At 45.0% G+C, this 22,772-nt stretch overlaps 1 protein-coding gene across 1 annotated transcript in view; it reads left to right on the top strand.

The window, feature by feature from the left end:
- Positions 1–13,563: 13,563 nt before the first annotated feature.
- LOC142576509 (monocarboxylate transporter 9-like) overlaps positions 13,564–22,772 on the top strand; it is a 31,233-nt gene continuing 22,024 nt past the window's right edge. Inside the window, exon 1 of the mRNA XM_075686662.1 lies at positions 13,564–13,617. The gene's annotated coding sequence lies outside the window, so the exon portion shown is untranslated. The remainder of the gene's footprint in view (positions 13,618–22,772) is intronic.

Raw genomic sequence — 22,772 nt, 5'->3', positions numbered from 1 at the left:
ACGTGTCAATAGCCTCCTTCTTCAAAAGCATCCTCCCGATGCTGCAAAAAGTGCACGAAAGCGAGAAACAAAACCCAATTTATTAGAAAACAAATAACGTACCAAAGCTTGTTAGCGCGCGTACAATGGCTTAAGACGCACCGCGTGGACGGTTTGAGCTTTTGATCAGCGCCGCTGTGATTGCGTAGTGCCGTCCAGCGCGACCTTGTATAGTTGGAAGCACCAATAGTTGTAGAATGTTGCAGAATCGCAATTAACGTTGCACTAGCTTTTCACTCAGTCCACTTCGGAGTACTGTGGCGCAGATCCAAACACGTAGCGGGGCTGGTATGCCACGTAGCGAAGTCGAAGAATGTAGTCAGCGGCGTAGCCAGGCAGAAGGCTGATGGGGCCTAAGCACGGCACCCCCCTCCAATTTTTTTCGTGCTCTCATGTACGCTGACTAAAACAGCCCCCTGCACTGGAAATCATTGGGGATTTTGTCTAGAATGTCTATTTCACACTCGAAAAGGCATTTCGGCGCGAACGTTGAAAACTCGGGCTCGATTTTCTGGCAACACCCATGCACCTGGAGTCACATAGCGCAAGGAGCCCCATACGAGCACAATGCTTCAAGGGCATTTTGAAGGCCAGGCTGCTCGTCGCAGCATGTCGCGGAGGCCGCGGAATTGACGGATTCACGGAATGGTTATCAAATTTTTATAAACTTTTCGCCCGCAGCGGCCGAAAACGTCTGTGGTTTCAAACGATTATAAACTTTTCGGGCGCTTCGGCCAACATGATTTAAAGTTAGCTGGTGTCTACAGCGTTCGCCTTCCATAAGCAACACTCGTGTTTGCGTCCGCCTCGGAAGAACATTTTTAGCTAAATGTGATATTGCTGCGGGCGCGGAGCGTTGACGGCGAAAACTCGCAGTCCCATCTCCCGGTATGGGCATCGGCGATACACATGGCCGGCTTCTCCGCAGTGATAGCAGAGCGGGCGGTGGTCGGGGGCTCGCCAAATGTCCGTCTTCCTCGAGTTGGTGCGCTGGGCGACGGGTGGGCGTGCTGGTGGTGGCGGCGGCGGATGACGGAATTGCGTCGTTGCAGGTCCCTGGCGTGGTCGCGGAGGGGGACCTTGACGGCGTGCGACGGCGGCGTATGTCATCGCTTCTGGCTGGGGCTGCGGTAATTATGGTTGCAGCTCGGGAACTCCAAGCGATCGGTGCACCTTTTCTCTCACGATGTCGGCGAACGAAGCCACTTGGGGCTGCGACGAAGGCAGGACCTTGCGCAGTTTTTAGCGCACAATGGCCCTGATGGTCTCCTGAAGGTCGCCGGAGTCCAGTCCTTGGATGGCGTACTGCCACGTGAGTCCCTGGCGGTTATATTGCCGGGTGCGTATCTCCAGAGTTTTCTCGATCGTCGATGCCTCTGCAGAAAACTCAGCTACGGGCTTCGGCGGGTTACGAATAAGTCCTGCGAAAAGTTCTTGCTTGACGCCCCGCATCAGGAAGCGGACTTCTTTCTCCTCTGACATTTCCGGGTCGGCGTGCCGGAAAAGGGGGGCCATCTCCTTCGTGAAGATCGCGATCGTCTCGTTTGGCAGCTGCCCTCTGGTTTCTAGTAGTCCTTGGGCTCACTCTTTTCGCACGACGCTTGTAAACGTTTGCAAGAAGCCGCTTCGGAACAGGTCCCTCGTCGTTAAGGTGGCTTCTCGATTCTTGAACCAGGTCCTTGCGGCGTCTTCCAGTGCGAAATAAACATGCCGTAGCTTGTCGTCGCTGTCCCAACTGTTAAACGTAGCGACCCTCTCATACATCTCGAGCCAGGTTTCCGGGTCCTCGAATGTTGATCTGCGGAACTTCGGAGGTTCCCTGGGCTGCTGCAGCCCGATGGGGGACGATGGGGCTGCTATTGGGGTTGCCTTGTCCACAATCTTCTTGGTCTTCTCAGGTAGAAGTGCGTGCTCCGGGGGCAGCTGTTGAAGACGGCGGCTTGCTCGATGCTCCGGGACTACGTTGGTGTTCTCTTTGCGGTCCTGGCTTGGATCACGGCTTGTCGGGGGTGTCCTGTACATGAACAAAAAGCACCTCAACCAGATGTCATGTGGTGGTGACGTTGAAGAACACAGTAGCAAATACTGTGAAAGACAAAACTAACTTTTATTGGGCGAACCTGTGCCCACAAAAACAGGCTACACTTATAGCACAACGATAGCGGAGAACACGGTCGGCGATCGTCGAAAATCTGATAAGCGGGTCAAGTGCGTCGGCTTTTATACAGCAGTCATCGAATGTTCCAGACTAATCGTTGTGACCCGCATGCCTTCCACAAAGTTCTACAACATTCGAGTCGCGCGATGAAATCAGGTAACACAAGGTTCGGCGACAACAGACAGTGGATAGAAGCATCGATAACTTTCCAGAAACTTCGGATACACGCAGACGCGTCCCGCGCTGTGCGATAACATTTGTTAGGCGGCGAAACGTGGTCGCCCGCTAAATATAAGTACACATGTCAATATGACATACCTATCTCATGTGCTAAATGTGTACATCGCGCAAACCGGCCGATGCATTAACGATCGGCTAAGGAGCACCACAACAACAGTAACAACGCCATTTTAGTTCATCTAGGCGTGCGCTGTCGAGAATGTGGGTGCAAACCTGCCTTCGACAAATGGAAGATTCCAATAAGGAGAAAATCGAGCATTACTAGAGAGATTATCCAGGCTGCCGCAATTTGATCTCCAGGAAATAACTGTGTAATTTGTCCCCCAATAGCCTTGTAAGAAAAGAGCCGACTTCCCTTGATTGAAATTTGAGTGTGTGATGGCGGTACGAGCAGGTTACGTGCGCATGTGTGGTGTCCTTGCTTTTTGCCAAGTGTTCGCTTTAGAACTAGCTAAGCACTGACAAAATAAAATTTTTTTTCGAAGTTAACGCAGTGTCTGTGTTCATTGTGTGCCTCCGTTGTCTCCGTTTGTTCCAGTGCCGTAGCATAGCACTATGTTCAATCAACAGGCCCAATTAATGACTCTGATTACGCTTATACATTTTATCCTAGGAGACTATTTAATAAATGAAAAAAGCCTGTTTTTGCAGCCGAATTCCTGTATTCGAAGGCAGTAGCCAGTTACAAGCTAAACAGAATCAAATTAGAAATGAAGCACTAAAGCAACTTTTTTTCCATTACTGTTGCATCAGAAGTCGCTTTTGGCTCAAACAGAGCATCATTGCTGGGTTATTCAGAGCAAACGAGATCAGGGATGAGGCACTGAAGCAGATTTTTTTTTTCTTAACGCTGCACCAGAAGAAAATTTGGGTTGGGCCAGCGACACGGGCATACAGTGTTTAGTTACATGCTGTCACGTAGGTTAATTTAGCGTCTAATCCTGCAGGTGACACATTTCTTTCTTATCATTTGCACAGTGTCACCCAATCAACCTTAGTGCCATTCAATGGAGAATTCATTCAGCTTTAAGTGAGGTTGCTGAGCTCGCTTTCATCGGCTTGCACACACTTCACACTCTGCGAGTGAATAGTTAGTCTCCCTCTGCGGCCAAAATTTTTGTCCTGTGTGCGCGTGGCCTTTCTTCTAGACGATAGCTTGGAACCGTGCCGGTGTTGTCTAGCTGGAGTAACTGAATTCTGGCCATCTTTCGACGCAGCTGCTGTCGAGTAGACGGTCAGCACTGCACGTATTCGGCTTAATTCCTGACTGAAGAAAGTAGGTGAACTAGTTGTGTTTCGTTTTTTTGAGGAATGTCGTTGTGGGGGGGGGGGGGTCTCAGCACTGTACTGAGTATGCAATCTCCGATCATATCATCCTGGTGGCTCTTGGATGAAGTCGATTTGAGATGGGATGGTGGCTGCGTTGAAGTCTCAACAATGTGAAGAATGCACTATCTGTGGTCACAAAGCCCATGTGAGCCTGGAAGGGAGTGCACCCAAGGGGTTAGGATTCGCTTTGCAAGAGCATTCACAGCTCAGCAGAAATGATGCCATCAGTGGTCGTGGCTCTGGTGGCCCCTGGGAATAGGCGCTCTCAACTTGTGGAGAAATGGCTGCACGTGAGTTACCACGCCAAACAAGCTTTTACCAGCAGTAGCAGAGGCAGAAATGGAGCCATGGAGCTCAATACTTGTTTCAGAGCACTCGGCAATAAGTTTCAGCTATACACACGTTCAAGCGGCTGGATACCAGGCATATCACTGTCAGAATCCATGTCGTCCTCACGCAGATGTATGGCGATAGGCTCAACATGCGCACTTGCAAAATTGTCTCCCATGGACATTAGTTTAATGTCAATCGCATGCCGAAGAGCGTTTGCCCAGTGTTTGCCTTTTACCTTGACGGTTTTTTTCATTAGGAGCTCCTCTACACCTGCCAGCTTAATTGTGGCATTCGTGGCTGCCAGACCTTGCTTCATATGTGCCTATATGAGCTTAATTGGATGGCGCTCGCAATTTTAGGGCGGGAGCCAAAGTACAATGTGCCTTGCTCTATCAGCGGCACCGTCAATTTAATACTTGACGCCCCGTAGCTTTACAGAGGCCGCAAGGTTCAGTGGCTCCTTTTTGACCATTTTCTTTTCCCAAACAAGTTCTTTCGACATCAGTCAGTCCTGAATGACATTCATGCGCGAACCAGTCGTAGGCACTGCTTCTTCCAGCCGCGGGTGGTACAAGGAATTCTGCATGACAACAATAATAATAATAATAATAATAATAATAATAATAATAATAATAATAATAATAATATATATTTTTATTCACTTCAATTCATACAACGTGTTCCAGCCTGCATAAGCGTTGCCGCTTGTGTGCTGAGCTGGGCAGCCAGGTTAAGCACATGAAACAACAGCGAGTAAATCATAGTTGAAAAGAAGAAAAAATAAAATCAACAAAATACTCCGCAACTGCTTGTGCGAAAAAAGAACAAACAAACAGAACAAGTGATAGCAAATCAACTATGCACACTTTCGTACACGAAATGAAAACATTAAGAACATGGCCAACAGCAAATTACCTCATTCAATATTATCGTTCAGCCAAGGTCGCAGGAAATTCTTAAGGTCTTTTAATCCGGTAATACTCGGGAGGGTTCGTATTTTATTGAAGTAATAAGGAACATAGTAGGTACGGATTCTTTTGCCATAAGTGGTGAAGATGCGGCGAATGACATACTTTTCTGATTGACGGAGAGGCCGTACTTTAATGTTGCAGATTTTAAAGGAGCTGTGAAAGAAATGCTTGCACAATATGTCAAAGACAAATTGCTTGTGTACAGGTAGCATGTCAAAATATTCCATACTCTCTCGGGCTGACTTATCATGATAGTTGGTTCCATAGGAGAGATTGGTTGCAATCCTGTGCACTATGCGGCTTAATGTGTTTAATTTATATAAAGATGCGGTTCCGTAAATTGTTATCCCGTATCGTAATATGGACTCTCCCAATCCCTTATATACCATTTTTCTAACCGATACACCACATATAGATCGTAGAGCATATATATAAACGCACACTAGGCGTAGGCGTTTGGCTAACTCTGCAATATGAATATTCCACGACAGTGTTTCGTCAAATGTGATACCAAGGTATTTAAAATTGGATTTAAGTTCCAAAGGTGGGCATGAACAGCGCGTACAGTTCCTCTCATGAAGGTATATATTTGATAGTCTTCTAAACACTTTATATGGGCTATGAAAACAAAGTAGGCAGGTTTTTGTACTATTAGTAAAAATCTGATTAGTGTTTAACCATTCTATCAAAAGATGCACATCTTGCTGCATCCTGTCGGAGGCCTCTTCATACGTTTCACTTGGTATGGCCAGGGCGGTATCATCCGCGTATAAAAAGAGTTGCGAGTTCAGTGGAAGACAGGTTATGTCATTGACGTAAATCTTAAATAACAAAGGTCCTAAAATTGATCCCTGAGGAACACCTGTCGAAACGTTCAAAATTGGGCTGTATAATCCGCCTAGTTGGACGCATTGGGCTCGATCAGCAAAATAGCTTTTAAAGAACGACATGTATGGACCTCTAAACCCAATACTGTCAAGTTTATCTAATAGTAGATTGTGATTGATAGTATCAAATGCTTTTTGCAAATCAATAAAAAGTGTAAGGACAATGTTATTATTATCTATTTCTTTGCAGACTAGGTCATGAAAATCCTCTAGTAGGTTTACCGTACTGTTGCCTTTGCGGAAACCATACTGGGCTGCATTTAGTAGATGGTACTTATCAAGAAATGATGTCATGCTAACATGTATAATTTTCTCTATGATACAAGCGAGGGAGGACAAAATTGCGATTGGCCTATAATTATTATAATCCTTTTTGGAGCCTTTTTTATGCAATGGTCTTATTACGCTTACTTTCATGTACGTGTGAATTTGCCCAGTTGTTAACGTTTCGTTGATAATAAAAAGTAATATAGCTTTAAGTATGTCAAAATGCACTATTAGATCTCTTATCCTAACACTATCATAGCCTGGTGATTTTGTTATTGGCATTGTTTTCAACACATCCCATAATTCCGTCTCAGTGACAGTAGGCATGTAAGCTGAATGAATGCTCGAAGTAGCGTTCGCCATTTTGCTTCCCCGTCTACACAAGGAAGTAACAGATTCTACGAAGTGTTTATTGAACTCAGTGGCCAATTCTACCTTGGTTTTATCTGGAAAGGCCTGTTCTAAAGTATCGTCAATGCTTTTCTTGGATGGTTTTCCTATGGTGGTTTGCACTAATTTCCAAGTTTTTTTACATCCCTACTGCATGCCGAGAATTGATTAAGCTGGTACTGTTTTTTTGCGAGTCGTATTTTTGCTGTAATCTTATTTCGCAGTTGCCTGAATTCTTCTCTTAGTGCAAAGTCATGAGGGTTCTCATTGCGCCTTCTTAAAAGTTTACTCTTGATGTAAGATAGCTCAATAATTTCCTTGTTTATCCAAGGACTTGCCTGATTTCGCCGTTTCATCCTCACCTTAGTTTTCGATTTATTGTAGATTGATTTTAGTTGCTCTACGAGCAGTTCGTAAGCATGTAGGTGATTGTGCTGCAAAAAGGAAGTCCAGTCATACAACTTAATTAGTTTATCTACTTTTTCATTGTTAATTACAAGCCTTTCTGTAGATATCTCCTGTGCCACCATTTTACTCTCTTTTAACAACGTAAGCGTAATAAAATAATGATCAGCAACTTTTTCTTTGATAATACAGCTGAACGTTTCCTGTTGCGTTACGGATGTACTGATATGGTCAATGCATGTCTCTGTGAATTCACTTCCTAGAAATTCTTCTCGCGTATAGCCCTGAATTTTATTCTCCAAGCCAAAACTGGCCAACAGCGTTAAGTACTCACTTACACCTACCCTATTGGTCACCGAAACGTCAATGTTGAAATCTCCTGCGAGAATCACACGTTTATTTACTCCATACTTTTTCAGGAATCTAGTGAGCTCCTCTAAAAAAATCTGCAATATTCTTGTTAGGAGGTCTGTAAATCGCACAAACTAAAAATTCATCTTCACTGCCTACCTTGACACACACACACACACTAACTACCTTCACACTACCTTGAGCCAGCCGCTCCAAAACGGCATAATACCACCTTCCAAAGCAGCTGCTGTCCATCTGCTCGTGGTAGTCACCGGTATTTTTACCCATAAAAACATCCATGCAACCAACGACGAAGCCCTCTTTGCTGCCTATGTCCTTCGCAATTAGGGGTTGACTTTTCCCTGACGGCTGCTTCAAAGATGTCGTCAGGCCACGCATGAAGACTTCGTGGTGCGAAGCAACAGCCATGCCCGTCCAAATAGTCAAAAGCGTGTGCCCCGAATTAACCCAGATTTCATCCAGGTAGAATATTTTTAGATCGTCCTTCCTGTACTTGACGATGTCATACAGGTACCTCTGCTGCGAAGCGACGATGTCGTCCCGCTCGATCAGCAGCGAGTTCCGCCCCATCTTGTCACTCCTGAATCCGATGTCACTGAGCAGGTGGGGCACAGTCCACGGTTTAAAGGGTGTACTATCACCGCTAGTGTTGAAATCAGCGGCAACTATCTTTGTTGTCGGGATCTCATTAAAGGCGAAAAAAACAGAAGCGATGCACGCAAGGTCGCAATGCACACTTCATGAAATCATCGTGCACTTCGGTGCGTTCTCTCTGGCCCGCGCTTTCCGGTCAATTTCAAGAGGGCGTCGCAACATTTCCATCATTTTCCTTCACCTCCACCTTTAAGTCTATCACCAAAATCACGCTGAGTTCGAGATGATCACTCACTTTCGCGAACATTTTTTCCAGGAAGAGCTCGGGGTTCAGATGTTGCAAGTGAACGTACGCGTTCCTGATCACCGCCCGTCCGGAGCGTTTTTGTTTTTTCTTGTATCGCCGGGGTGGCGTGGATGTCAATGCACCACAGTTCTATGTCGAGAACGATAAAGCACATTCCGATGTCAGCTCATCAGGCTCCATGGCGGAACAGAGAGCCGGCAATGCGCAAAAGCAAAGAGGCGCAGGCAGAACCAAGGAAGCGGATAAGAAAAAATCAGCAACAGCATAAATTCAGCGCCAACAACAAAGCTGCAATCGTAATTCGTTCCTGAGGCTTAGTTTGCTGCAAAATGTTGGCAACTTCCTGTAGAAAATACGTTGATATTCACAACTAAACAACAACAGCAAAAGAAAACAAAACTTACTTTTTTATTGCACTGCATGCCCCAGCGTAGATTATATTTTCACAATGGCTTGGTGCTTAGTTGGTAAAACATCTTGAAGGGTTAACAGCTCAAGCAGACGGGGACAGAGTGAGCAGCAACAGGACACCTGTTGTTGCTTATGCTGTCCCCGTCTGTGCGCTCTGTTAACCCTTTAGGATCATATCTTAAGCTGCATTACCTTTTCTTGTTGAACTCACTACTCCAGTTGACAAATAAGCCATTTTACCTTTTGTACTCTAACGGGCAGATGAATAATTCTAGCTAACGTTTTGTTTTCGCTCAGAATAAAGGCTTCCTTTGCAACTACTTGTACGTGTAGATGCACTCAGAGAAAACGGGCTCCAATGGCGCTACACGTAGGTGTAAGGCGGTCGGCCGCGACGTCACGTTCTCGCAATGACACTATTGGCTGGAAGGGGTCCTTTGACAGGGGAAAATCTGCATTGCTCTTGACTTCTGTCTTGACTTCTATGGCGAGGCAGCAGGTGGGCCCTTTCACCCGCTCTGCTTCGTTGAGGCGCGCTTCTGACGTGGAGTCGCTGCTAATGGCAATGCGAGTTCAGGTGCTGTTCCGCTGCTTCAGCTGACCACACGCCGGCTTTTTCACTCAAAGGGCTATTTGACGCTCTTGCATCAAAAATATTTATATTTGGCAGTATTTATGGCAAAAGACCGCATGGAAGGGCTCGAAAACGTTAGAAGCCAAATTTCAGCTTTCTGAAAAGAAGAAAGAAATACCTTGATACCGTAGTTCACGTCTTGCAAAATGTGGAGAACCATATGAACAATACGCAGGCAGATTTTCAAGATTGTGCCTCATTTGGGGGTTAAATAAACATCATTAAACCCTAAATTTCGGTCTGTTCGTGTGCTTCTATGAAAGGCTTCCAATCTTTCTCAGCTTGCCTTAGAACTTAAAACAGCAGAAATTTGCTATCTGCGCAACAATAGGCATATATTATGGGTTACACGTATCGAAAGTTTCAAGTGTGACGGTTAATCATGCGCTCTCGAAACAGTTTGTCAATGCTCCTCCTCACTCAAATTTTATGCGATGTACAAGGCATGGAGTTGTGCACAGAGTGGTAGAAAAGTACGCGAACATGTGCGCACCGAGTAAAACACACCATGAACAAATTTCACGCTGTGCACATTTCGTGGGGTCATTACAATGCAGGCGCTGGGTCGATATTTGGGAAGAGAAAAAGCGAAGGTGGTGGCTTCCCACATAAGTTGCTAATCTATGTTGGCTGCATGACGTTAATGCTCTCCCCCAGTTTATTTTCTTCCTCCATGGCGATCGCAAACGACGGACGCAAAATTGTAGAAGGCCTGCATGCTGCCGACGCGTCGCGAATTGCAAACCGATGGGCGGCAGCGTATCTATGTGCGGTCTGCTAGGATCGGGGCTGTATGCCAACAAGTGACGCCAGATGAGGTGGTGCACGTTTTTGTACACTAGTACAGTGGCGCTGGGGCTGAGCTAAGGAGTGCTGGCTGCGAACCCGTCCACGCCTTTAATGCAGCAAACCTCGACGCGGCTTGGTACCTGTTTTACGTGAACGGAGGTCATCTTCTTTAGGAATGTGGTTAGTATGGCACAAATGTCGCTCACCACGACCGACCTGTTCTAGAAGATAGATGTTGGGAAAAAGCCGAGGTCTCAATCTGATGCGAAAGAATAGCTCGGCCGGTATGTTAACTTATTGCATACAAAGGAAGGAAAGACAGCTTTTTTCTTCCGCGGCTTACAGTGCTCGCAAAGTATAACGTAATAATTCCGTAAGAAACGGGCAAGACCGGCCCAGAAGGAGCGACGGCGAGCACGACAGCAAGTAAGGAATACTCCGAGATTCCCTGTGGTTGTTGGGTCGTGAGGTTCACGCAGAACTCGCAGGAGCAGTTGCTTTGGAATGAGAAGGAGCAGGTTCGGATCATGGGCTAGAAAGTTGCGATAATATGGCGTGTTGTCCTGACGACGGAACATGCTTAGTGATGCTTCTGTATAGGCGAGGATTAAAGGCAGTCGATGGGCATCGCAAGGAGACAATCCTACGTTATTCGTCAGCAATGTTGAAAATGTGGAGGACGCTTAGGCTTCGCCTTTAAAAGTGGGTCGCGATAGCATTCAAAGATCCTCACTGCTTCTACCGCTTTCCGGCTACTGCAGCTTATGTAACCTTAATGTTTACCGGCAAACACTGGCGGCGAACACTATGCACAGAGGCGAGCTGTCTGGTAGAAAGGCGGCGTCTAGTGTGCACTAGCCCAGAGGTATTGCACAGCCGCACCAAAAATAATAAATCATTTTTCTGGTTTTGGTTATGGTTTCCCACTTGTAATATTTCAGTCTGGGAAAACACAAAAGGCATGCGCTGTCGCTGTTCTGGTTCGTGACATTTGTTTGTGGGATGTAATTCTCAAAATATCGAGGAATCAGTTAGCCATTAATGCCAGACAAGGTATGAGCAAGTTTAGTGATTGAATGGTGCCACAATGTAACCCGCGTATACCACATGTCGCGTAGCAAGGCATGAGATATACGCATACTTAAATATATACGGGAATTTTCGCTCACGGGAAGTCGGAGCCGGACGCCGACGCCAGAATTTCAGCGACACGGGGACCTTCACACTGGCGCGTTAATGCAGCTGCCCTGCTAAGCGTCTCCGACGTCAGGTCAGTAAATGTTGCAATGCTACATATAATCGGAATGTTGGTGTAGGCCCCTGAATTTGCAAGGAATCAAGTACGAACACACTCGAAGTCGTAAGGCTAACGAGGTGAGCCGAGCAGGAGGATCTTTGAGGTAATAAAGCAAGCAGAGAGCATGATGATCAGTGACGACAGAAAAGGGCCGACTGTGCAAGTAAGCGGAGACTTTAGCAGCATACCAGACGAGATCAGGAACGACCCACTCAACAATAGAGTAGCTGCATCCTGGTGTACACTGGAGATGGCTGTCCTAGGCGATAATGCGATAACGCGGTTGAGGCCGTAAAAGGACTTTTACTATGCCGTGACTACACACATTGGTGCCAGCTGGGTTGGAGTGGGTAAAAAAAAAGTACGGGGATCGAAACCTCACACATTCAGGAAAAATAGTGGACGATTGTTTGCAAGGACGAAAGAATAGCGAAGTACTGTTCGCAGAATATATTGGCAGAAGCGTAGCAGCGCCGAGCAACATTCAAAAGAGATCGTGAAAAAATTATTTTGTCGTCTACGCTATGACGACATATATTACGGGCTGCCTCGTAACAATACCTATGGTAAATGTACTGCATATTTCTTGTTTTCTGCACACGGAGCATGGGTTCTTCAATTATCTCAATGTGATCTTGCTGCTTTGGATACACTTCCTGTGTGCTCTGTTGTGGGAGTCATGTCTGCAACTTGAAAACACCATCTGTGCTGCTAGCGGCCTCTCGAATAAGATACATAGATGACATAGATGACAATAAGATGACATAGGTCTATATCTGTCTTAATAATTGATTCACGGCACAATATTACGTTTTTTAGTGAGCACTGACTATCTCAGCAGCATGTACTTTTGCTGAACAACTGTGTCGAGGCATTTCTTTTACATTATCACACACTCTTTCCATAAAGCAGCCGCACGTGCCCAGTCAAACTGTAAATATAGTAGGCCTGTAATTCTTGCGGAAGATAGCACCTAAATTTCTGAGTGATTTGCATTAAAACATATTAATAAAACACGACATGAAAGTCTGCATGCATGCATAATTGTGGATCGTCTTGGGAAATCTGCGATGCCTGTATGCCTGGCACGCAATCAAAGATACTTCAGATAACAGTGTGCTCGGCCGAGTGAAAACGCAAGCATTCCCCGGAGCCTCCTATCAAACAATAGAGCTGGGCTAAGTGGTTACAAGTGGGTAAAATCCTGCGCTTGTGTGGCGCGAGATTGCATGCGCACTGTACTGCAGAATTTGGGTCAGTATATGCAAAGTGTTGGGCCAAAGGGGCCTGCGATTACACTTCCTGTACAATTACATTGCAAGTACCATAACGTGCGCCTTAGTGAAAGTCGATTATATGCAATTTTATAAAATCGTTTAGAAAGCACAGACGGAAGGCGTTTCTTTCGACGTGCGCGAAGCGAGATGCCACTGTGCAGTGATCTCTCCCCAAAAAATTGTGTTCTCCCGGAAGGTGCAGGAAAGCATGAAGTTGGCAAGGTTTCGAATTTCAAGAGTAGCCTGCGCGTGTAGCGTGGTCAACTAGTATTTTGGACTTCGGAAAAAGCTGCCTAATTTTAGGAAGTACTGTGTGTGCAATCTATACGTTTAAGATCCTAATGCACCGCTAAGATTAGTGCCTTGTTGCTGTTCCTCTAAGGATCGCGTATTATTGACTTCGCATACAAATTGACATGCCTTAGGTTTAGATAATCAGAAATCCTTCCATTGAATGCGCCATTCGGCCCAGATTGTGGCACCACAATAACTGTGGCTCCCGGTTTCTTGCTTGCTTGAAATTATTTTCGTTGCAAACCGTGAAATGATGTCATTGATAATTTTTATGCGGAGAATATATTTAAGTGCACATACACAATTTAGCAGCCCGTCCTATAACTTGAATGGACATGCCAGCAAGTCATCCCTTTTTCAAGCAGTCTATTCCCTAACTATGTATGTACAGGGGAACGTTACCTTAGCAACAAGTTGGCACCGGTGCCTCACACGGCTCTCCGACTTGAAGCCACTGAATGGCAGCCTCAGAATGGCAGCGGCTTGCGTCAATTATGACATGTCCGCTTATCAGATAACATCATTGTTAAGTGCGTCGCGCCTTGCGCACGAGTTTCACGAGACCCTTTTTGTCGGCTCTTCGCCGAAGGAGCACCTGCTGGCCTGCAGTGTCTGACACAAAGGTAGGCACCCTTTTGATACCCATCTTCGACTCCCTTCCATTACTTGGTTGAGTCGTTGTAGGCAAAGAACAAATTGATTCTATATTTGGTCTTGGATGTTTTTAAAGTGATTTAGCACTAAACAGTATGAACGGGCAGAAAATTTGCTGGTCATGAACTTTACAAACGGCTCTTTATCATGGCCTTTATCGTTCGTTACGCAAGATTGGACAAATACGAGCGCTCATGCGACCAAACTGTTACTAGAGAGTTAAAACTTTGGTCAGGCATTTATTTTGTTCAGGATTGTCATTTCCCGTCAGATACTTTTAACGGTGAAGAAAACCAACTAGCCGTTGCATTGCTTGCCTAAACATTTATTCCCACAGCTGTGCCAACGATTCCAGGGGGCCTACACAAGAAACTAGAGGGTAAGGGTGCTTGAAAGACTCTAGAGTTGACGGCAATCTTCACACGACACCTTGATTTCTGTGTCCAACATGCACCTTCTCAAGGCATCCTTTCTGGACCTATCTCGAAGACAGGCGGCAGACTGTCCTTACCGACACTTGCTCTTTTTCAGTGATCCCTACCTAGATGTGGCATCACAACGCAACTAATAAAGAGAAGAAAACACTGGTCATATAGAACAATGGGAAGTATATAAAAAAAGAAAAAAAAAGAAAAATATAACGACTACTACGACGACAAAAAATTTAAGAGGAGTATCTGTAGGAGTTAATTCTGACCCCTTATTAAAAAATTCTTTTTAGCAGGTTAGGTTACCCAAATTATTGGTGCAGCTCTGCCAGCCAACGTTTTTCGTTGACAACTCCAGGTTCATTCACTTATCCAGATTCTACGAGCAAACTATGCGCTTTGCGCCTTTCGACAAGTAATATATCGGCGAAAATAAACTGTTCTTTTTTTTTAGCAGTGGAAAGAATGTATCTTTGAATGGTCTAGTGCAGTCCCGGTGAGCGCGACACTGGACGTCGTAGGCGAAACAATGACATGGAAGGTGTTGTATAGTCTCTTCGGTTCCGCAAGGGTAGCACATTGACATGACACCCGTTCCAACGATTAAGCCTTTGTAGATGGCCCTCTCTATCCACCTCTCCGCCCCAAGGAAATCGCGGTCCAACAACTCTATGTGGTAGCGGCTGATTCACGTGGTAGTTGTACCTTCAAGGAAGACGGCAACGTATGCCGACGAAATCTAGAAAGCCAATTCGTATGCATCGTGGCTCGGGACAGGAGAGGAAAATTTGAACGATTAGCTGATTTCGGTGAGCTACCAGGTCTGGGTTATTGTATACAGCGCGATTACAGCAAGGTTTGTCTCCACTGGGATGACTGGCGCTTGAGGCACCTTCGATAGCCTTGGCTGACGCAATGTCAGCTGCAATTCGAAAGATATTAGATTGTGCGTCATCGCTCTTGCATAATATTAAGTGAAAGATGCATTCAACGAAAGGGTCGCTCCCGTGTTCTTCGGAACTGATTTAAGGACTTATGTGCAGTATATGTTGCTATTATGGTCTCTGCTAATGAGACATCATTTCACTTCCGGCAGGCCTGTTTCGCGCGATTGCACCATGTTCCACAAACACAATAAACAGAAAGTGAATTTGTGAATCTTTTAAATTCGTTTTCTAGACGTCGCACAGTCTCGCGCAGTAATATCTCTTTACACAAACCACGTGAACAGGTCGAATCGTGCTATATGCTGCATGTCAATTACAAAAACATGTTTGAAGAAAAGCGCCGTTACATACGTACGTATTTCCACTTGTATTTACGACAACGACCATTTGTGGGCTCCTTTTAAAATAGGAAAGCTGAAAGGAGCACGCCGCTCACCGCTTTGACTGCCGCACGTGGCGACTATTTCTTATATGTCTCATTTTTCCTCAGTCTGAACAACAACTATTGCGCTTAAAAGCTCGCGTCCTTCATATCAAATGCTAGAACGTCACAAATTCATGGGGTGAGACTAGTTAGCGCTGGAAACGCAAGAGTCTAGAAAAAAAAGTGGGAAGAGACAGAAGCATCTATCAATGGGACGCACTTGTTGAGAAGATAGTATGATACAACGAAGGATGATAAAACAATGCGTGCGTTCTCTTAAATTTTGCTTGCCGTCTCATTCATAGAATTGTCGTTGTTACTGTGCTACATGTTCCCTGCAAGGCGTGTTGCTGTACCGGCAATTTGTTGAAACGCTGAACCTATACTATAGCTAGAGAGGCCTGAGTAATCAGAGTGTAATAGCGACGCAAGGCAGTACGTACTCTAATCTAAAGAAGCCACACCAACTGCTACGGATTGTGTGGTAAAAAATTTATTAATAGAACACGCACTTGAGCAATGTGGGTACTATTCATGCTTACTACTAGCATTACCGCTGTTGGGCTGTGTAATTCACGCATTGACGATCGTGTTTATAAGATACTGCCCTTATTAATCTACGCAACAAAGTGCAAAAATTTCAACATAGCACGCACACCAAAGCGCTCTCGACTATCAAATACGACATCGCAGATCAAAACGACTTTCATATGGCCTAGACGGGGCATATTTGACATGATTCATGAGCACGGAAAAGAAAAATTAACAGGAAATCACTTCCTTCGGATGTACGCTTTTCTTTCGTGCAGTGTATGTTTCACAGAGCGCTTTTTTAGTAATCTCTAACTTCATTATGCATCACGCTTACCAAGTCACAGTTCCCTATTGTCACTCACAAAGAGCCAGCAGAAAACATGAACAACAAGGGGATTCCAGCGAAAGCAACGGCCGTGGCCGCTCAGTTGTCATGCCCACTGCGCTGCCCAGCTGAAGGTCGCGGCTTCGGACGCGGCGGCTGTTTTACGATAGGGCGTAATGCGAGAAAGCTCGTGTACCGTGCATTTGGTGCACGTTAAACAGTCCCAGCTGGCCAGACTAATTTCGCAGTTTCCCATGTGATGTTCCTCACAATAAGATTTCGGATTCGGCACGTAGACCTTCATGATTTAATTAGTTCATATTTGACTAATTAGAACCAGCCAAATTGTTACCTTGCCTGAATTAGCGGCGGCTTTTCCTTAGGCCAGAGCATTAAGGCGGACAGAATTTGCGAGACCGTCGCGATTATGCCCATTCTCGCACATCGTGCGAGGGAAAAAGGAAGCGCCTTGTCGTTGGGCTAAAGTGTAGCACACGACGCACTGGATAGTGCTGGTAACAGCTGTATACACAGCAATGTCCGTACTTTGGGTTATCTAAGGGTTTATGAGGCCTGCATGGTCACTACACGTGTGCGTGACAACGCTCGCTTGCTGGCAAATCATGTTGCTCCACAGTGCTTGTTTTGGCTGCCAGTTTATACCACCCACTCATCTTCTGAGCCCTTGTCTGCTCCAGGCTCTCTACCAAATGAGATCCCGTCTTGTCTGCTCTAGAGTTCACAGTCAGTGGTCGGTGTGTAACACCCCTGGCTATCCAGGACTTCCTCAGTTTTCAATCTCGAGTGCTTTATCTAAAGCTAGTGCTTTTGTTGAAATATTATAAGGCAGAACGCTCTCACCAAACGCTTTGCAACGTCCAGTATAAATATAATTGTTACAGCACATCCAACAAACCTCTCGTATTCGCCGTCAATTGGAGCATGAAGGATTCATTGAAACGTTTCTGTAATACGCTATGTCAAGACATACACCATGGGTGCATTTTCATTTTGTTCTAGGCGTGCGCAAGAGACTATTTGCGTTCTTGTCCCATAACAGAACTTTTGATTCTTGGTTATTAGTGCATGATACGAAGCTGTTTCCTTTCCTTCATAACAGCAACGTCATCAGCCGACATGGACTTTCTCGGTGAATATACACTGGAACCATAGCACTGGTTTCAGCACAGTTGACGCCACATGCATCGCATGCTTGTTTCTAAATTGGCAAGCTGAGGATGGAACCTTGCGTGCATGTGTAGACAGCATCTTAATTTTACGGCTTTTAGTACATTTCATATTTCCGCGTGGCTTTAATCTGGTTTAGTTGGGTTTCTTGTTATGTTTTTGCTGTCATGCGAAAACGAGCTCGCGATGCGTTATGGTACCTCATTATTCAATTAATCACACATACCATCAATCCCTCGAGCGATTATAACAAGAACGACAAGTAGAATGGTAGGTGTTGCAAACACCAAACCGATTATATTTACAGCGTTTAACTTGAAGAGTGTTAATGCAAAAGGTTTTTTGCTCTAGATGATAACCAAAAGAGCGAACACACCCTTACAGCTCCAAGATACGGTTACAAGATATGGTTAGCTAGTTAGAATCTGGTGCATCAAAATCAAAGAAACTAATTGAACATCGACATAGTAAGCTATGCGATAAAAATATACCACACTGAAAGGATAAGCATCATATACAAGTCCACATGACGCATTAGGGAAAACCTCAGTGTAACATACAAAAATAGGGCCATACTTCTTAACTGCTGGAACATATAGAAGAAAATGAACGGTAAAATTAGGTAGCTAATAAAGTACGTAATATTATAAATATTAGGTTGTTTACAAGCCATACTACAAAACATGTTGATTACAGACAAATCGGGTAATAAAGGAAAAAGAGAGTGCGGGCGTATAGGGATATCAGTGACAAAGCGAAGCGAGCAAATCACGGCTATAAGGCGAATATTTTACCACACAACAGGCAAGTATATATAATGAGCAGCTGCTACTAATGGACTGCCTCAGATTATTTCACGGTCGTATGACTAACAGAAATAAATAATTCTGAAAGCATTTGGCACGAAAATTATAGTTATTGAGTGTGTTGAGCGTTTAAAGAGGGTTGGCCGTGTTTTAGTTCTGGTGATGTATCTAGAGTTCTGATAGCTAAGCAGGTCATGTGAAAGCAAGTAGGCAAGCCTAGAGTGGGTTAGTACTGCTCGGCTTTGTAGTGTTAGAATTCCGGCTCTCATGAATGTTTCAATGGGCGAGTCTGTTCGTTTATCCTTATATATATATATATATATATATATATATATATATATATATATATATATATGTGTGTGTGTGTGTGTGTGTGTGTGTGTGTGTGTGTGTGTGTGTGTGTGTGTGTGCGTGTGTGTGTACACCTTAACGGGCGTTTTTGCTTGGTACGCCTTCTAGTTTTTTCAGTTTGTTAATTCGACCCTTGGTCTACGGGAAGCCGGAAGAACGTTTGCGTACTCGACAACTGACCTGAGAAAAATTTTGTACGCTACAATCTTTTCACCAGGCGGTTCTAGTCGGAGGTGCCTTCGAAGCAAGAAATCGCGCTTCATAGTGGTGGATGCTATATGCCTAATATGGGAGTTCAGTCTGAATTTGCGTGTAATTGTTCATTCGGGGTACCTTCTTTCTCGAATTTGTACGAGCCGTGCGTCATTAACGGCGAACGAAATGTTTGAGATACTTCTTCTCTCAGTGATTGATGGGACTGCAGATTTCTAAGTATTCATAGTCAGGTGCCAGTCGGCACACCGGTTAGTCATTCCATTTAAGTCATTGTTTAATGTTATGTGGCCTTCATACGAGTAAATATTTCGATAAAGAACGCAGTTATCTGCAAATAGTCTAATGGTTCAAGTGACTTTTCCTGGTAGGTCAGTAATAAAAATATAAATAAATTTAAAGCCACAACGCTTCCTTGAAGCACCCCAAATGTATCATGGGCTGTCCAGGAAATCTACTGGTTCGTCACCGCAAATTGGGTAATGTTAGTTACGTAGTCGCAATTACATGGAGACGACTATGCGGCTTGTACGTAATTATATTATCCATTGTAATGAGGATAATGAGGTGCATTTAGGCTCGGACGCTCGCAGTGAGCGCGAGTGGACATCAGAAGAATAAGAACTGGTGAAGGTTTCTGAAGCGGTGGGTTCCGGTTTCAGTTCAGTTCAGTTCAGTTTATTGTCCTTAAAGATCCCAGAGGGTGTACTACATAAGGGGTGGGTTTAACATAAGTTCTACATTTGGTACACTTTATTAGTTATATTCAAAGTGATCAATCACATGCTGTAGGAATTCTTTTCTTCTGAACAATGGTTCAGTCTATAGGATTCCAACCAGAGCGACTGGAAAGCTCGCCTTCTCGTCCTGTCAGACAACCAGTAGACAACGTGGACACATTGAGCCTGTCCGTAAAAGTGCGACCGACACCGGTAATTGCTACAGACGGCACTTAAGCCTATATGATGTACTGCCAAATTTTTTTCTCAACTGAGACGCGATAATTGTCTTCAAGGCCTCCTATCATCCCAAAACAGCCAGTGTCGCCCACCAATGTCGCTTTCGGTGGCGTGGACGAGAGTAAGGAATACAAAAAGGTGGACTCGAGTTCTGGTGCGCACACTGAAGGCACGATGGCAGAAAAATAAAAAGCAGCAGAAAGCATTCAGAACGATGATCTCCGGTTTTCTTTTTCTTCCTGAAAATAGTGTGTTTCAAAACGTATGGTAGTTTTCAGAAAAATGGTCTCATCGCTTAGCAATTTGCAGGCAGGCAACAGATGAACCTGGTACGTTCTAGGCTTTCCCTCATTGAGGCAACTGCACCTGCAAAGTTCAATAACACATGTATACCAGCTGCCAGATGCAAGCGGCCGTTCAACTCTTTCGCAACCATCGACTGCGCTTGATGCTATCGCCACCATCAAGTTCTATATTATTTGCGAGCATACAGCTTCGAGCATATTACTTTCGAGCAGCTCCGTCTAAAGTAGTTGTAGCTTACTACTTCTCTGCCAACTTGCTTGCCTATCCACTCAGCGTCACAACTACGTGACGGAGGTTCTGATGCTCAGCTCTACCCGAAAGAGCCGGGTTGTCAGCTCAAGTAACGTCTCTGCAGGCGAAGCTGATGTTTCTGAAGACTAAAATGTGAAACAGGTCTTGGTGACTACAAACTCTGTCCGCCAAATTTGAACTCTTGCCTGACATCTTGCGCAGAGTGAAACTGGGACCGACGGCAATGAAGCTCCGCTATATGCCAGCTACACCGAGCCTCCATCAAGCTCTGTTCACATAACGCTAGTCACAAGGGTGCTCTGAATATGTTTTATTTGCGCAATTTTTATATAAAATCAAAGTCACTCAGCACAAGACAACAATGTCTATTATTCTAGTACTCATGTTTATATTTCCAAGAAAATTTACAATTCCGCGATTTCACGTGCAAGAACCACGATCGGATTATCAAATACGCCATAGTGGGCCTCTATGGATTAATCTTGACGACATGAGGTCTTCTTACGTGCACCCAAGGAGGGTCCAAACAAAAATTCTGGAGTGGCAGCGTCCACAATTGCTTACCAGCAGATGTGAAGCGAGAGCTACTCTATACTTCACTTCTGAAACATGGCCGTGACAGCTGAAATCTGCTCGCCTTTCAATTACTTTTATTCAGTTATTGTAAATGTAGAATAATTGGTAAAATTAAGTCTTCTGTGTTTTTCTTTTTTTTGGGGGGGGGGCGGCTAAAACGTTTTCTTTGGCTGCGTACTGATATCATGCTGTCAAGAAAAATTGGGCCACATGTTTAGGCTTCCTTCGCAAGAAAGAAGAAATCCGGGACAGTTGGTGTATCATTTACACGAAAAACTAGTAAAAAAAACTAAGCACAAGAGGCGCGAATTCCCACCTAAACGACGGGACCTACAACTGTGCTTTATCAAAAACAGAGCATTCTAGCAAGGCTAACCGAGCATGCGCAGCAGGACCAGCCCTAGTGACAAGGCAATCATGGAGGAGAGATACAAGCCAAATCTGCCGAGATCGATCTAAAAAAGAAAAATCCTTTTCAAGCAAGCACACGAAAGTTGTCCTAACATAATCATCACCATGCAAACCTATGCAGTAAGCTTGTAGAATCTCGTGCTCTTCTTTGCTCCTGCCTCTGTCAATAACATTGCTGAAAAGCGGGTAGCAACCACATTCAAGGCAATTACAAGGCGGGTTTGGTCTGTGATCAGAACCCAGGAAGGTGAGGTGTTCACGCAGCTGGTGATTATTAAATCGGCCTGTTTGGCCTATTTAACCATTTTCGCACTCGAGAAGTCAGACGAAACTTATATACCACACGTGTAGCATGTGCCGTGGAAACGTTCTGAAGTAGAACGACATAATATTGCAGCACGAAAAAAATGAGAGAAAGATTCTCAGTGACATAAGAGCAAAAACACGGCGCTACCTTAAAATGGGCGAGGGAGACGAGCGGGATCCCCGAAAAAAGGCCAAGTGGTACCAAATTTCCACAAGGTGAGTCACATTCGAAAAGGTGGCGAACAATTAAGGGGTACCTGTTGTGCTTCCCGCCCTGAACAAACTGGCTGCCCCCGAATCACGGTATGTGCTGTGCATACTTGCAAAGTCAAGCACACAGCATGCTACGTGCAAAAGTGTGCCACTGCTGTGGCTTACCAGACACCGCTAAGCTGCGGAAAAGTTTATGTTGGGCAGACGAGTCGTTGCGTGAATGACCGAATGAGTGAGCACGCAAAGAACATAAAAAAATTATACGAGTGCCCATGTCTCTGCATATTGCAGATCGTGCTCCTGTGAACCACGTTTTTCTGATGTGAGAATTTGGGTATGAGCTGAGATAAAACCGCGCGGGTACTGCTCGAGGTGTACAACATTTCTATCAGTGGTCAAGCTAGCGTTAGTAAAACATCTGTTTCGCTATATTATGCAGAAATGAAATTGCTAGGTTACTGGAAAACAATATGACTTGTCGCTCGATCTCCGCCGCTCCCTGGTGTCGAGATGGTGCGCGGTATAAATGTAGCAAGCTTTATGCCATATAAACAGTTGCAGGTATAGCGCCTTCTTTATTGCTCTTCTGTCTGTCGCTTAGAATTATTAGTTTTCCGTGTTTTTACCGCTACACCATGTCATTCAGCAAGCAGCAACTCCCCCCCCCCCCGAAATGTTATTGTTCTCATGTTGCGTCGTACACCTCGGATTCCTTGCCCTGCCTATCAAGACACGCGAGCACAGGCTCGAAAGCTCGCAGGGAGCAGAGAACACAACGTTTATGCCCTGCTTGGCCGCCACCTTCCTAATGTTGTGGGCAACTGTGTGTATATCAGGCATGACTTCCAAAATTATTCGTTCAGTTGTTCGTCCAGTCGTTGTGGG

Source organism: Dermacentor variabilis, chromosome 3, assembly GCF_050947875.1.
Source record: "Dermacentor variabilis isolate Ectoservices chromosome 3, ASM5094787v1, whole genome shotgun sequence".
In the NCBI taxonomy this organism is placed as follows: Eukaryota; Metazoa; Arthropoda; class Arachnida; order Ixodida; family Ixodidae; genus Dermacentor; species Dermacentor variabilis.
Note: the sequence above shows the minus strand (reverse complement) of the source record. Positions and strands in the feature narration are given on the sequence as shown.